This window comes from Balaenoptera ricei, chromosome X (assembly GCF_028023285.1).
Source record: "Balaenoptera ricei isolate mBalRic1 chromosome X, mBalRic1.hap2, whole genome shotgun sequence".
Classification (NCBI taxonomy): domain Eukaryota; kingdom Metazoa; phylum Chordata; class Mammalia; order Artiodactyla; family Balaenopteridae; genus Balaenoptera; species Balaenoptera ricei.
Genome location: NC_082660.1, coordinates 43,421,633 through 43,436,021, shown reverse-complemented (window position 1 = coordinate 43,436,021; position 14,389 = coordinate 43,421,633). Strand labels below are relative to the sequence as shown.

The following is a 14,389-nucleotide window of genomic DNA, read 5'->3' as shown; positions in this document are numbered from 1 at the left end:
GACTGTGGAGGCAAAAAACCTGGAAACCTGGTAATCTTAATGAAAGGGGTCTCTTCTGTCCACTTTAATTATTTCACCATTTTAGGGTGAAAAATCCCTCTTAAATTCTTCTGCAGAGAAGCTCTGAGCCTCTTCTTTCCAGAAGATGATTCAACATTAATAATATTTATTAAATCAACAAACTGGGAGGGGGGGGGAGGAAACATGCTGCTTTTAACTTACACCAAAAAAGCATTTGACACAATTCAGCAGTCATTACTAATAAAAACTCAAACTAAAATTAGGGAAGAAGTAAATCACTTAAATATCACAAAAATCATTTACAAAACATATCCCTGAAATACTATGCTAAAAAATAAAATGATGAAGCAACTGCCATTAAAATTAGTAAAAAGATAGGGATGTCTGATACAACTCAAAATTGTTTTTTCTGGCTCTAGCTTACACAATAGAAGACGAAATAATCAGAATAAATATTGCAAAGAAATGAAAATGGGGCTTCCCTGGTGGCACAGTGGTTGAGAATCTGCCTGCCAGTGCAGGGGACACGGGTTCAAGCCCTGGTCTGGGAAGATCCCACATGCCGCGGAGCAACTAGGCCCGTGAGCCACAACTGCTGAGCCTGCGCGTCTGGAGCCTGTGCCCCGCAACAAGAGAGGCCACGATAGTGAGAGGCCCGCGCACCGCGATGGAGAGTGGCCCCCACTTGCCACAACTAGAGAAAGCCCTCGCACAGAAACAAAGACCCAACACAGCCAAAAATAAATAAATAAATAAATAAATAAATAAATAAATAAATAAATAAATAAAATTTAAAATAAAGTTAAAAAAAAAAAGAAATGAAAATGTAGCTTTCTTTGCCAGTGATATGATTTTATACATAGAAAACCTACCCCAGACTCTACCAGAAGTCATAGGGTAATTTGATAAGGGGCTGGATACAAGATAAAATTACAAGAGCAGATAGTTTTTTCCCTGTATAATAACAATGACCAAATGAAAACGGAAAAAAAAATCCGTTAGTAATGATAACAAGAAAAATATAAAATATGTAAAATAAATTATTTAAGGAGCTGCACCTATAAATTTAAAAAGTAAAAAAAAATTGACAAATATAAAATAGTCACACAGACATACCATACCCCTGGATAAAAAATTTAATTAAAATGTCAGCCCTCCCAAAACATTATAGTAATGTAAAGAATAAATAAAAAAGAAAAATTAAACACAAAGCTCAATAATAAGATGGTGTATATAACATTTTGTGGAACGCAACTAAAGAGACTCTTAAAGGGAAATTCATGTTTTCAAATGCCTTTTAACAAAGAAAGGCTGAACATTAATGAATTAACAACCAATTTAAGAAGTTAGATAAAAGAGAAAATAGCACAGATAGTAGGAATTAGGGAAAGAGAAAACAAAGGTACATCAGAGAGGATCAACAAAGCCAAAAGTTGGTAGTTTGGAAAGGCTAATAAAATTAGCAAATCTCTGGGGAGACTGAGGAAAAAATCTAAAAGCACACACACTATTAGGACTTGACAACAAAATGCAGCAAGGAATCTAAAAAAGAACTGACTATCCTGATCAGAAGCCTCCATCCCTCCCTGACCCGCATACACTCCCATTCACCAGATTCTTTAATTCCCCACCAACTGACCCCACAAACTGTCATTCCCAAAAGCCAACAAAGCCATCACCTCAAAATCACTGATGACTGTCACGCCACAAACCCTCGTGCACTCGCTTTAGTGCCGCGCGCCAACAAGACTTAAACAGCCTCGGAGGGCCACTTCCGTTTCCTGTCCTCACCTCTGAACCTGCCCCTTCTGGGGCTGTTAATTTCGCACACGATCACACAAGAGCTGTGCGACTGTGGTCTACTCACTCTGAACAAGGTGCTGTTATGGATCTGCAGAGACTTTGTCCATGAGCAGCGGTGCCGAGAAAGGAACATGGCTGCGCCGAGGCTTTCCACCATGAGGGCCGCCATCATAGCATCCATTCCGTACAGTGGGCTGTTCCATAGGCGACGGAGGGGGGTGTCGTTCATGGGTAGAAACTTTCTGAAGACAAGCTTCCAGGAGAAGCTGGTCTTTGGAACCGAGTTCTATAGGTTTGTGCAAAGTTTACAGAAGCAGAGGTGCCAAACCCCAACTCGGGGGAGGGGAGATGTGTCCCGATCTTCAAGGGAGATACCACTGGGAAGAGGGGGGAAAAGTCCCTCCTGGGCGATACCACTGTAGAAGAGAGGGGAGGAGTCAAGGTGGTACAGTCTCCTTTTGACGGACTGTGGAACAGATATGGAGGGGTCTTTAATCCCCCTCAATCCCATTACCCCACTGAAATGATAGTAGGTGAGAATAATAATACTAGCCTTTGATCTGGACAACTAATGTTTTTCAGCAAATTATCAATAGAAAAATATTTAGAAAACATTTTAAGCACACTTTCGATGAAAATGCATCTCCAAGACATGCCCCCAACACCTGCTGTCAACCAGGTTAGCCTCTCTTATATGGAAATTCAGGAGCTGCTACTGACTCTTGGGAGAGAAGAGAATTCTGGGTGTTCTTCACCTCTGAACTCCTATACACAGTCTTTATAAGCTAGTCCTAGTATACCCTCCTGCAGGGAGCCTACTCTGACAAGAGGTAAAGAGCTCTTTTCCCTGCGTAAGGTGTTTCCAACCTAGCAGGTAGACCCTGGCTAAGCTTGAGTATGGATTGCTGGGTACCCTGAGGACATTCATTTCCTTTCTCTGGACCTCAGCTCAACAATCTGGAGAGCTAGAATGTTAGCCTCTCAGATTATCCCATTTTCTCTGTCTCCCCAGCAGTATTTATGAACTGGATGAAAGACAGAATGGCAAATATGAGAATATTATTGTAACACACGCACCTCGACATAAATTGCCAAAACTTATTATTGTTGTGACTTCTGGTCAACGTCTCAAATCCTAGACCCTGTTTACTTCCATCATCAATGCCTCTCTGAGCTGATCTCAAACCTGAACCTTTCTTAACTCTACCAACACCTATGTTGCATTTTTCTGATCTGGCTTCATGTTCTCTATTAATGATTCAATCATCAATGTTCTTGTATTTTGACTTTTGAAAATATTGCACTAAAATGTTATTTGTTTTGATTACTGAGTTTTTTGGTGCCCCCTTAAATTTTGCACTTTGAAGTGAGTGTCTCTCTTGCCTTACCCTAGTCCCAGAAAACTTGTTCTCTAAAATCATAGACTATCAGAAGCTTTGTTAATTGAAATTATGTCAGTAAGAATAAAACATCCCACTCTTGCCTGGAGGATTCAAGTCACTTTGACACAGAGAAGCAGACTCGATTTCCAACCCAGGTTCAGAGCTTCAAATAAGGGGTATCTGAAGCAAACATGTCACATCTATTTTTTTAACTTTTTATTTTATATTGGAGTATAGCCGACTAACAATGTTGTGACAGTTTCAGGTGCACAGCAAAGGGACTCAGCCTTGCATATACACGTATCCGTTCTCCCTCAAACTACCCTCCCATCCAGGCTGCCGCATAACATTGAGCAGAGTTCCCTGTGCTATACAGTAGGTCCTTGTTGGTTATCCATTTTAAATATAGCAGTGTGTACATGTCGATCCCAAACTCCCTAACTATCCCTCCCCACCATGCTTAGACTGAACCCTTATGCTTTTAAAAGTAAAATCAGAAGGCAAGGGTGTAGGGGAATAATTTTCCAATACTGTTCTTATAAACTCTTCTTTGAAATAAAGGAGGCTTTTACTGTTCACAAGGTTATTTGTCAGTTGCAATTTTTCCCTGTATTCCCCCATTCAATCTGGGTTGCCACAATCAGACAAACAGAAAGCATAAGGACACTTTTTTCTTGCATCTGTAGTGGAAACCTTAGCAGACAGTATGTCACATCTTTTTTTAATTTAGCGTTTCTAAATAAAAAGGACCCTGGATCCACCTCACAGTCCAGACTTGACATGGACTCTTTTACATACCAACCTACTTTGCTTTGGGCTAATCAGTACACTGCTTCATTTAAATTTTATCTGAACTCCACTCTTCCCCAACATCTTGTAGTACAGTAAGTCCCCTACATACAACCTTCAGGTTGCGAACTTTCGAAGATGTTGACGTGCGTTCACATGTCCAATCACGTAAATTAGCTCACATGTCTGGTGTACATTGTCATGTGTGTGCATCCTCTATAAGTGGTTGTGCTTTTATGTACTTTACAGTACCATACTGTATACAGTACAGTAGTACAGTATCTTTATTTCAAGCCCAGGATGTCCGGAAGCAAGTGTAAAAGCAGCGGTGTTGTAGTTGGTACTACTGAAGAACCGAATAGATTCACGATGCAGGAAGTGGCAAGGGGATTTTCTTTATTTGAGGAGGCACTGTTAGTTTTTGAGGCACAGGACCCGAACGTAGAACAGTACACGAAGGTTGCAGCAGCCGTTCAGAATGCAATCCAGTGCTACCATGCCATCTATGACGAAAAAAGAGGCTAGATAGAACTGAATCCAGCAAGGAACCAGAACCTGTGCCATGAATGTCAGGCGTGAGTGAAATTGCAGTTTGCCCTCCGTCTCCCATTGCTGACGATCCTTCAGCTCTACCATCTCCCACCTCCTCTCCCTCCTCCAGTCAGTAACTCTTCTTGCTGTTCACTTGATGCCAGCCCCTGTATGCCAGCTGTTGTACTGTACTACTGTACTTTTCAAGGTACTGTACTGTAAGATTAAAAATGTTTTCTTTATTTTTTGTGTTTGTTTTTTATGTATTATTTGTGTGAGAAGTATTATAAAGCTATTACCGTACTGTCCTATATAGCCAATTGTGTTAGTTGGGTACCTAGGCTAACTTTGTTGGGCTTACGAACAAACTGGACTTACAAACGCGCTCTCAGAATGGAACTTGTTCGTATGTAGGGGACTTACCATAATTCTATTTCTTCCTTTGTTTGGTGAGACTAGGGTGATCAACCATACCTGTTTGCCCAGGACTGAGGGGTTTATTGGAACAAGGGAACTTCAGTGCTAAAATCAGGAAAGTCCCAGGCAAAACTAAAACAAGTTGGCCACCCTAAGTGAGGTCCTCCACAATTCCTACGGTGTGTGGTCTCCCTTGCTGCAGCAAGTTAAAATCCATTTCTGGGCTCCCCTGGTGGCGCAGTGGTTAAGAATCCACCTACCAATGCAGGGGACATGGGTTTGAGCCCAGGTCCGGGAAGATCCCACACGCCACGGAGCAACTAAACCCGTGTGCCACAACTACCGAGCCTGCCCTCTAGAGCCCGCAAGCCACAACTGCTGAGCCCGCGTGCTACAACTACTGAAGCCCGTGAGCCTAGAGCCCGTGCTCCACAACAGGAGAAGCTACTGCAATGTGAAGCTCGCGCACTGCAATGAAGAGTAGCCCCTGCTTGCCGCAACTAGAGAAAGCCCACATGCAGCAACGAAGACCCAACGCAGCTGAAAATAAATAAATAAATAAATTTTAAAAAAACTTGTTTAAAAAAACCCCATTTCTGTCCAACTATGGATGTGACCCTTGTGGTCTTTATCAGATGGACTTTATCAAGGTCATTAATGTTGGAAGGTTCACAGATGTCGAGTTTGAGATCAGTCCTAGTATGCATTGATGGTGGAAAAATTAACAGGCCTGGGTTCAAGCTCCAGATCAGAGAGACATTGATGGAGGAATAGTTAATTAAAGGCTGAATGCTAAAAGATACGAGAAAGGCATTGATGGTGGAAGAATTATCAGAGCTGTAGATTACAGGTCAGACTAGAGCAATACTGATAGGGTTGAAATTTGGTCCAAAGGTAGTAGAAATGTTATTACAGGAGCCTGGATTTTAGATTTTGACAAGAGAGTCGTTGATGGTTGGTCAGATAACAAATGACCAAATTCAAGGTCCTACCGTATGAGCAGTGGTGGTGGAAGAGTTAATGGAAGCCAGCAATTTGAGCTCTCTTGTCTAGACCAAGTCTGAGGGGATGTAGATAGATGGTACACCTGGCCAATGGCTGTGTACGAAAGGTGGGATCTAGTTTCCGGTGGCCAATGGGATGAAGCAGCAGCCTGTTACTAGGGAGAAGCCCCTGTTGCTATGTGCAGAGTGAGAGAGGCAGGGTCTAGCCTGAGTTGCTACAGAAAAATAGTTAGCCAATGACTGCAGAAATTGGGCTTTAGCTTCTTCAGCCTATAGTAAACTGATGCTAGGTAGTAACCCCCACGGCCATGTGAAAGAAGGCAGCCAAAGTGGCACCTGAGAGGCTGTAGACAAAAGGCACAGTTAACCAATGGCTGAGTAAGAATGGGGCTCTGGCCTCCCTAGGTATATGAGGCTTCCTGGTCTGTAAATCAGTGAGGTCCTCATTGTCCAGTGCAGGGAGGGGGCAGTGCATAGCCTGCGGGGGTGTAGATAGATGACACAGCTGTGTGAGGGAAGTGGAAGTGGGTGGGAGCAAAGGCTTGAGGTTGCTTTGGGCAGGTGGTGCAGCTGGCCAATGGCTCTGTGTGGGAGGCAGACTTTAGTCTCCCTGACTAATGAAATGTGAACATCTCTGTTACTATGTAGAAATAACTTTGCTGTTCCAAATTGTATGTATATGTATAGCTGATTCACTTTGTTATAAAGCAGAAACTAACACACCATTGTAAAGCAATTATACTCCAATAAAGGTGTTAAAAAAAAAAAGAATGAAACTTCTTACTCCTGCCTGGAGAATCTAAATCACTTTGACACAGAGCAGCAGCCTGGGGATTACCCTGGTGGTCCAGCGTTTAGGACTTGGTGCTTTCACTGCCGTGTCCCGGGTTCAATCCCTGGTCAGGGAACTAAGATCCTGCAAGCCGCTCAGCGTGGCCAAAAAACCAAACTAAAACAAACAAACAAACAGAGCATCAGCCTCAATTTCCAACACAGGTGGAAAAGGAGGAGGAAACTTCGCATGAGGTGCTGCAGACAGATGACACATTAAAGAAAAAGAAACAAATGAAATTAACTTTAATAATATATTTAAACTACATATCCAAAACATTATCATTTCAACATGTAATCAATTTTTTAAATTATTAATGAGATATTTGGCATTCTTTTTGTTGTAGTAAGCCTGTGAAATCAGATGGGTATTTTATACTTACAACACATCTCAATTTGAATGCTAAATTTTCATCAAAATACTTGATTTATATGTAGACTTCATAAAATTTACAGATGAAAATGTAGATTAGGGACTTCCCTGGTGGTCCAGTGGTTAAGACTCCATACTTCCAATGCAAGGGGCCCGGGTTCAATCCCTGATCAGGGAACTAGGTCCCACATGCTGCAACTAAAACCCGGCACAGCCAAATAAATAAATAATCTTTTTTAAAAAAGAAAATGTAGGGGCTTCCCTGGTGGCGCAGTGGTTGAGAATCTGCCTGCCAATGCAGGGGACACGGGTTCGAGCCCTGGTCTGGGAAGATCCCACATGCCGCGGAGCGACTAAGCCCGTGAGCCACAATTGCTGAGCCTGCGCGTCTGGAGCCTGTGCTCCGCAACGGGAGAGGCCACGATATTGAGAGGCCCGCGCACCGCGATGAAGAGTGGCCCCCGCTTGCCGCAACTAGAGAAAGCCCTCGCACAGAAACGAAGACCCAACACAGCCATAAATAAATAAAAATAAATAAAATGTCCTTTCTTTAAAAAAAAAAAAAAAAAAAAAAAAAAAAAAAAGAAAATGTAGATTAATAGTCACAGGTTGTTTCAAACATACTTTAAAAGTTTTCCAATAACTGAATTGAGTATTTTTTTAACAGAAAAAATGTCTAATATTACCAAAATGTATAACATTACATTTAGAACAGTTTTTCTTTCAGATGGCAGCTAGGTATTTGAAAGGTTTGCCAGGGAAAGGTTGTGACTCTCAATACGTGGTCAATGGGGACAGGACATCATTTCAGATCTTTTAATCCAAAATTGTATTGCATTTTATTGAAGCACTGGATCTTCCACTTGAGTATCTATTTTAAATTTTTAGTTAATTAAAATGAGTAAAATTTTAAATCAATTCTCAGTCTCATTAACCTCATTTCAAGTGCTCAGTAGCCACACGTGGCTGGTGTCTCCAATATCAAATGGCACAATTCTAGGCAATATGCCATTGATGGTGGTCAAGTTGAAAGAACCAGGCAGGGGGGCACTGCTGGAGAGATACAGCCGCAGCAAGAGGCCAGGCTGGAAACTTCTTTTACCTTGAAGGCCCAAGAGACCTGAGATTCCCTTCTCCCAACAGGAAACATGATGCTGGTGGGTGAAACTAGAAAGAAGGATCCAACCAGTCGACCAGACTTGGAAAACCTCTCCCCTGTCCAGAGTCACCAGGCAGGCAAGAGGGGCAGAACCAGCAAGAGGGACCTAGCCACAGCAATCATCCTGAGCCAGGATGCCACTTTGACCTGAGATTCCCCTTCTGGCTGCACAGAGACACCTGGGCAGCCAGAAGGCACTGGTCAGTGGAGCTCATCACATCCCTCTGCCACTGAGGAACACCCAGAGGTCTGGCCTGTAGAAATTCTTCTCACCCTTAAGCAGCACCAGCAAAGGCAAGTGAGAGCCCCAGAGGCACCAGATAGTCCAAGCAGATAAAAATAACACCACAAAGGCTCAGAAAATTAAACTGCCATTGGAACCACAGCACCAAAATTAGGCCGAAACTTTCATGCCAAACCTAAACAGGGTGACTGGCTGCTAAAATGAAAGATTTTCATAGGACCCATAGTCTCCTAACATCATAGACAAAGGCCTGGAATACAACAGAAAATCATTTGTCACATCAAGAACCAAGTAAATAACAACTTGAATGAGAAAAGACAATCAACGGATGCCAACACTGAGATGACTCACATGTTCAAATTATCTGACAAGATTGTAAAGCACCCAATATAAAAACGTTTCAACAATCAATTACAAACTCTACAAATTCTCTTGGAACAAATGAAAAATGAGAAGAATCTCAGCAAAGAAGTTATTTTTTTAAAACCCCAAATGGATATTATAGAACCAAAAAGGGCAATGACAGAAATAAAAACCTCACCGGATGGGCTCACTAGTAGAGTAGAGGTGACAGAAGGTAGAATCAGTAAACTTGAAGACAGATCAATAGAACTTACCCAATCTGAACAACAGAGAGAAAATTGACAGAAAATATTAAACAGAGTCTCATAGACCTGTAAGACAATAACAAAAAGCCCAGCATTCATATTATGGAATTCCCAGGAAGATAAAAGAAAGACCCTGAGACCAAATGAGTATTTGAATAATTAATGAAATGTTCCAAATTTGGCAAAAGACACAAACCTACAGATCCAAGAAGCTGAGGGAATCTCAGTATGATGAACCCAAAGAAATTCATGTCAAAATATATCATAATTAGGGGGACTTCCCTGGTGTTCCAGTGGTTAAGAATTCATCTTGCAATGCAGGGGTCACGGGTTCGATCCTTGGTCGGGGAACTAAGATCCCACATGCTGTGGGGCAACTAAGCCCACGTGCCACAATTACTGAGCCCACTCGCTGCAACTACTGAGCCTGCATGCTCTGGAGCCCACTCGCCACAATGAAAGATACCACATGCCACAACTAAGACCCAATGCAGCCAAATAAATAAATAAAATTTAAAATACATATATATCATAATTAAACTTTTGAAAACTAAGGCAATGAAAATAACTTGAAAACAGTGAAGGGGTGGGGTAATTTTCCCTTCTTTCCTCTAGGTTCTTTGGTTGGTCTAATAATTAAATTGACATAAGACAGATTAACAGGAGAAAAACAAACAAAAGTTTAATAACATGTATACCTCCTGTATACATGGGAGATACCCAGGAAAACTGAGTAACTCTCTGAAATGGCCAAAGCCATCACCTTAAATACTATCTTCCAGCTAAAGGTGGAAGAAAATGTTGGAGGGGGTGAGAGGGAAGTCAGTTATGGGAGGTGACCAGGAAAAGCACAGTAAACAGGGGTAAGGTTGTTATGTAGATTTAAGTTGTTGCCTTCTCCATTGATAAGAAGTTCTAGAGATTTAAAATCATCTTTCTCTTCCTGGTACAGAAGGGAGACACCTAACAAATGGAGATTTCCCTTATAAATGTAAAGGTCTCTTACAAAAGGGTAACTTCTACTCAGTTTTCAGAGCTTCTCTCAGGGCTGCTGTCTTTTTAAAAATAACCAGCTTAAAATAATATGCCAGGGCTTCCCTGGTGGCTCAGTGGTTACGAATCCACCTGTCAGTGCAGGGGACACGGGTTCGAGCCCTGGTCCGGGAAGATCCCACATGCTGCAGAGCAACTAAGCCTGTGCACCACAACTACTGAGCCTGCGCTCTAGAGGCCTCAAGCCACAACTCCTGAGCCCATGTGCCACAACTATGGAAGCCCGTGCACCTAGAGCCCATGCTCCGCAACAAGAGAAGCCACTGCAATGAGAAGCCCGCGCACCACAACCAGAGTAGTCCTGACTCGCTGCAACTAGAGAAAAGCCTGCGTGCAGCAACGAAGACCCAATGCAGCCAAAAATAAATTTTAAAGTAATTAATTAAAAAAAAAAAAAAAGCTGAAGAGGCATGTTTGGGGTGGCAAAATCTGCTCCCTTTTAGCAGCCAGAGAGAAATAAAGCATTATCTCTAGGGGAACACCAATTTAAATGACAGCAGATTGGGTGGGGAAATTGCAGAGATACTGTTTAAGGGTACAAACTTGCAAGTAATAGATAAATAAAGGAGATCTAATACACAGCATGGTGAATATAGCTAGTGATAATGTATCATATACTTGAAAGTTGCCTAGAGAGCAAATCTTAATTGTTCTCACCACAAAAAAGAAACTGTAATTTGTGACAGGATAGAGGTGTTAGCTAATGATATGGTGATAATCATTTTGCAGTATATAAACACATCAAATCAACACATTGTACACCTTAAACTTACACAATGTTATATGTCAATTATATCTCAATTTTTTTAAATGCAAAAAAGAAAAAGACTGAAACAAATGACAGTAGATTTCTCACTAGTGACATAATATTTTTTAAAGTACTGAGAGAAAAGAGTTGTCAAGTGCAAATTCTTTATCTAGTGAAACTATCCTTCAGGTAAGAAGGGGAAATAAAAAGCTTCCAGTTTGGTGAACATGTGAAGATGTGGGGAGAGTGGTGCACCTAGAGAGGGCATGGAAGCTCCGCTCCCCCTTCCCAGACATCTTGCCCTATGCATCTCTTCCATCTGGCTGTTCCTAGGTTATATTCTTTTATAATAAACCTGTAATGTAGTAAGTAAAATGTTTCTCTGAGTTCTGTGAATTAATCAAATTTCTGCTTCATGGAAACTGGTCAGAAGTATAGGTGACAATCTGGCATCTGAAGTGAGGGTGGAGAGGGTAGTCTTGCAGGACTGAGCCCTTAACCTGTGGGATCTCATTACCGAACTGGTCAACCAGACCCGCACCAGAGTCCTAGCCCCAGCCGAGATGCCTTGTCTGGGCCAGGGAGATTCTTTTTCCGATCAGATTCGCACAGCCAATCACGAAACTGATGCTGAGACTGGAACAGCACAAGCTTTATTCAATGGCCAAAGAATGGAGAAGCAGAAACCTAGTTTGCAAATCAACTTCTCAACCCAATTTGGGTGGAGACACCATATATATAGGAGGGTTGAGGTAAAAGGGAGGGAATTGGAAAGAGGGAGGAATATTCGTGACTTATCTGAGAACAGGGGTGTGGTTTGGACAGGAACTGAGGCAATACTCCTTTTCAGTCCTTGTATGGGCTTTTCTGATTGTTGTCATGGCAATTGTCAACTGTCATGGCACTGGTGGGTTTGTCATTTAGCCTGCTATTGTGTTACAATGAACATATAGTGAGGCTCAAGGCCTACTAGAAGTCAAATCTGCCATCTTGGGCCTAGTTGGTTCTAACCAGTTGTTTTTCTCTTTGCAGCTTCCTCTTGAAACTTAGATAAGAGCAATTGGTTTCCATTCGAGGGAGGGGCAGGGGTATGATTATGGAGCAAGAGCCTTGGTAACAATCTGACACTCAGGGAAGGTAAGGGAGGTGGTGGAATAAAGCCTATTTCCTACAAATGAGAAAATGAGGAACACAGAAAGGTTTTTGTGCCCAGGAGGGCCCCATAGGGTTCTGCTCAGTTTCAATTTTATATATATATATAAAATACATATATATATGCACACACATATATATACATATATGTGTGTGTAACACAAATGTATTTCTTATAAATAAAATATATATGAATATACACATATGGAAATATATAGAATAACTTTTATATCTAGATATAGATATTTAGATATATGGGCATCTTTCTGAGTCTTAAGATGAAGACATTTAGTGGTCATAAGAGGATTTAGTTGCATAATGGTGAAATATAGTGGCTGATTCTGAAACAGGAGGGAAGGGGGCAAGGCACAACCTTTAAAAGAATGACATAGTCATTGAGGGTACAACATAAACTGATTAGAACCGATTAGGTCCAAGATGGCAGAAGATTCAACTTCCAGTAGACCTTGAGCCTCATTATACACTCATTGTAATACATTAGCATATGCTAAATAACACACCTACCAGCGCCATGACAGTTCCAAGGCCAAAAAGTAGGTGGTGGCCAAATCCTGGAAATCCCCACCCCCTTCCCCAAAATAGTTGGAATAATCCTCCTACTCATTTGTCTATGAAATTACCCATCCCATAAAAACTAACCACCCCTTATTTTGGGGATGCTCTTGCCTTTTGAGACGGACCGCATTCTGTCTATGGAATGTGTATCTCTCTAAGTAAATCCACTTCTTAACCTATCACTTTGTCTCTCACTGAATTCTTTCTCTGACAAGACATAAAGAACCTAAGCTTGATTAAGTCCTGAGACCAGGTGAGTGATTTCAATTAAGAGACAGTGGGTTCGAGTCCCAATCTGAGTTTTGGCTGGGTTCAAATCCCATCTGAGCTGTGCGGTTTCAATTCACCCTATGTACTTACAAACATTAACTGATGGTGAAATATATATTCTATATGTCACTAGACATAAAGGACACAATGCTTTAAGGAGTGTGCCTGGAGTTGGACTAAAAGTAAGGATGAAAAGGGGGAAAAATACATATTAAAAAGCACAATTTAAAAAGCAGGGAGAAGAGGTGAAACTGAGCAGGAACTTGTGGGGCCCTCCAGGGTACAAATCCTTTCCGTTTCCCCAGTTTCTTGTTTGTAGGAAATAGGCTTCACTCAGCCTCCTACACCTTCCCTGAGTTCCAAAGGGCAGATTCAAACAGTTACTAATTAGGGAAGAGAAGGGAATGCAGAAACAAAGGAGGAGCAGTCAAGAAACAATAGTGCAGTGATTAAAGCAGGGTCCTGGTTCCTGCTCAAGGAATATACATAACAATATCTTTGAGTTTTTCCTCAGGAACTAAGGCCCCCAACCAGGTGGAGGATGGTAACTTCAGGCTGAGCACGAGATCTCCGGAGCACCACCCTGTTACCTCACCACCAACCAATCACAAGAAAGTCACACACCCTGCAGCCCTCACCCCAAATTTTGACTATTTAAAAACTTCTCCCCAAAAACCACTGGGGACTTTGGGTTTTTTGATCATGAGCCATGCATTCTCCTTGCTTGGCCTGCAATAAATCTTTCTCTGCTCCAAACTCTAACTTTTCAGTTTGTTTGGCCTCACTGTGCATAGAGCACATGAACTTGCTTTGGGTAGCAGAGGCATGTTTATTATCATTACAGTTCTCAAAATAATGATTTTTATTTATTTATTTATGGCTGCATTGGATTTTTGTTGCTGCACGCGGGCTTTCTCTAGTTGTGGTGAGCGGGGTGGGGGGGTGAGCGGGGTGGGGGGCAGGCGGGGCTACTCTTCAATGCGGTGCGCGGGCTTCTCATTGTGGTGGCTTCTCTTGTTGCAGAGAGCGGGCTCTAGGCACAAGGGTTTCAGTAGTAGTTGTGGCTCCCGGGCTCTAGAGCGCAGGCTCAGTAGTTGTGACACATGGGCTTAGTTGCTCCACGGCATGTGGGTTCTTCCCAGACCACGGCTTGAACCTGTGTCCCCTGCATTGGCAGGCGGATTCTTAACCACTGCACCACCAGGGAAGTCCCAAAATAATGATTTTTTTTTAAGTTTTATTATAGAAACTTAAACATGGACAAAAGGTAATTAAAAAGCACAGTGACCTGTCATATAACCAGCACAAGTTTCAACAATTTTCATGAAAACTATTTTTACACCTTACATAAATCACATAGCTAAAACATCTTTATGCAATATCTATGTGATTAATTTAATCTATGTAATGTTATGTTTTTATATCTAT

The 14,389-nt window shown here is 41.8% G+C and overlaps 1 non-coding gene across 1 annotated transcript; it reads right to left on the bottom strand.

Moving 5' to 3' along the window:
• Positions 1–3,811: 3,811 nt before the first annotated feature.
• On the bottom strand, positions 3,812–3,907 carry LOC132358050 (small nucleolar RNA SNORA31). The gene has a single exon (XR_009500407.1). It is a non-coding gene; the product is annotated as a small nucleolar RNA SNORA31 (small nucleolar RNA).
• Positions 3,908–14,389: the final 10,482 nt, after the last annotated feature.